The sequence below is a fragment of the Alligator sinensis genome, unplaced genomic scaffold, assembly GCF_000455745.1.
Source record: "Alligator sinensis unplaced genomic scaffold, ASM45574v1 scaffold769_1, whole genome shotgun sequence".
Classification (NCBI taxonomy): domain Eukaryota; kingdom Metazoa; phylum Chordata; order Crocodylia; family Alligatoridae; genus Alligator; species Alligator sinensis.
This window is the reverse complement of record NW_005843322.1, coordinates 1-1,879: the sequence shown is the minus strand read 5'-3', so window position 1 is coordinate 1,879 and position 1,879 is coordinate 1.

Genomic DNA, 1,879 nt, shown 5'->3' with positions numbered 1-1,879 from the left:
GAAAAGCGCGAGGCCAGCCGGGCCAGCCAATATGGCTGCTGCAGAAAAGTTTAAAATCCCCAGCAGCACCCAAGGGGAGGGGGAGCCAGAGAGAGAGAGAGAGCGGGCACAGACAGCACGTCTGAGGCTCCTGCTGGGGAAAGGCACCAGCACAAGAGGCAGGAGAAACCTCTAAACTGCAAGCTGAGGAAAGCAAGGGGAAACTTCCTACCTTGCAACAGATAGCAAGCAGGGAGAGGCCAGTACTCCCCTTGAAAGGAGGAAAGCAAGGGGAACGACAGGGCACTCTGCATTTGCCAGCACTGCGCCTAGGGGAGATAGAGCCGGGGACAGGTGCAGAATCCCCTGGAATCCACTGGGTAAAGGAAGGCAGCTCTGGGAGCAGCCCTACCCAAGAGGAATATTATTTCTAGGGAAGTTAGGAAGGAAGGACGCTAAGCGACATCAGAAGAGTCAGAGAGACAAGAGGATGGGCTGGCAGAACTGTACAGCTAAGTCCGAGTCACTGCATTGGTGAAGCCGAAGGCGGGAAAGTCCGCAGAGGACCGAAGGTCACCATCCCACCAGCACATGATCGGTTGGTGAGTGGACAGGGTGTAGGGGTGGTGGAGCCCCGCGGAACATCGTAGGCAACAGCTGTGAGTACACCCGTGTCGGGGAACCCCTCTAATAAGAACTCCACTGGAACCTCTCACAAGAATATACCAGCAAAGTCGTGGCAGGCGGGACGAGGGGAGGGGCTACCTAACCGACGGGTGGCACTAGCCAGAAGACCTCGGACATCACATGGCCCCTCCCTTCCGTGGGGTGTACGCCTCCCTTTTAGCTAGGAGACGTTCCCATATGCATTTGGTGAGCCATGGGGGCTTTGGTGCCCTCTTGCCCCCTTTGATCCGTGTTGGGATTACCTCCCTTTGGGCTTGGAGGATCGTCTCCTTCAGGAACGACCACTCTTCTTGGACACCCGACTCCCCTCCCCTCCGGGACCTCTGTGCCTCCCCGACTAGTCTCCTTACCTCACTGAAGTCCGCCCTCCTAAAGTCCAGGGCTGCTGCCTTGCTGCAGGCCTTTGCCACCCTGCGCTGGATGGTGAATCCCAGCAGGCAATGATCCCTGTCGCCCAGGTGGTCGAGCACCCGCAGACCCCTCACCAGGTCATCTCCCATCGCCAGGACCAGGTCCAACAAGGCATCTCCCCTGGTGGGGCTGTGCACCTCCTGGGTTAGATGGAGGTCCTGCATCTCAGCTAGCAACCTGCGTGAGCGGTCAGACCTGGCTGACTGCTCCTCCCAGCAGATGTCTGCAAAGGTCAGATCACCCACGATGACCACATCCTTTGACCTAACTACCTCTGCGAGCTGACTTAAGAAATCCCCGTACAGCTCTTCCCCCTGGATGCGTGCTCTGCAGTAGACCCCCACCATTAAGTCCCTTTCCCCTCGGCCTTCTTGGACTGTAACCCAGAGCACTTCAGCCTGCCCCTCCTCTGACCCCGTGCTGCTAGTTGAGGATGTGTATTCCTCCTTGACGCAGAGCGCCACACCCCACCTCTCCTCCCTGTCCTGTCCCTCCTGTACAGCCTAGAGCTGAGTTACCCCTTAGTGCGGGGCAACGGGTGTGCGCGTCTGCGGGGCGGGCTAGTGCAGCAGACTCCGGGGGCGGGGCTTCAAGCTCATCTGCAACCGTTGCCGCAGAGAGGAACAGTAACGAGTTAAATTAGCGATCCTCTGGTCAGCTCCGGCCGCCCGAGACACCGCGCAGTCAGGAACAACCAAGCTCTGCTCCCTTGAGAGAATTTGGGACTGATTTGGCCAATTTGGGCCCAGACACGGAATTCAAAAGAAAAAAAAAAAGCTGTTTTTTGTCATCAGTTGTGTAG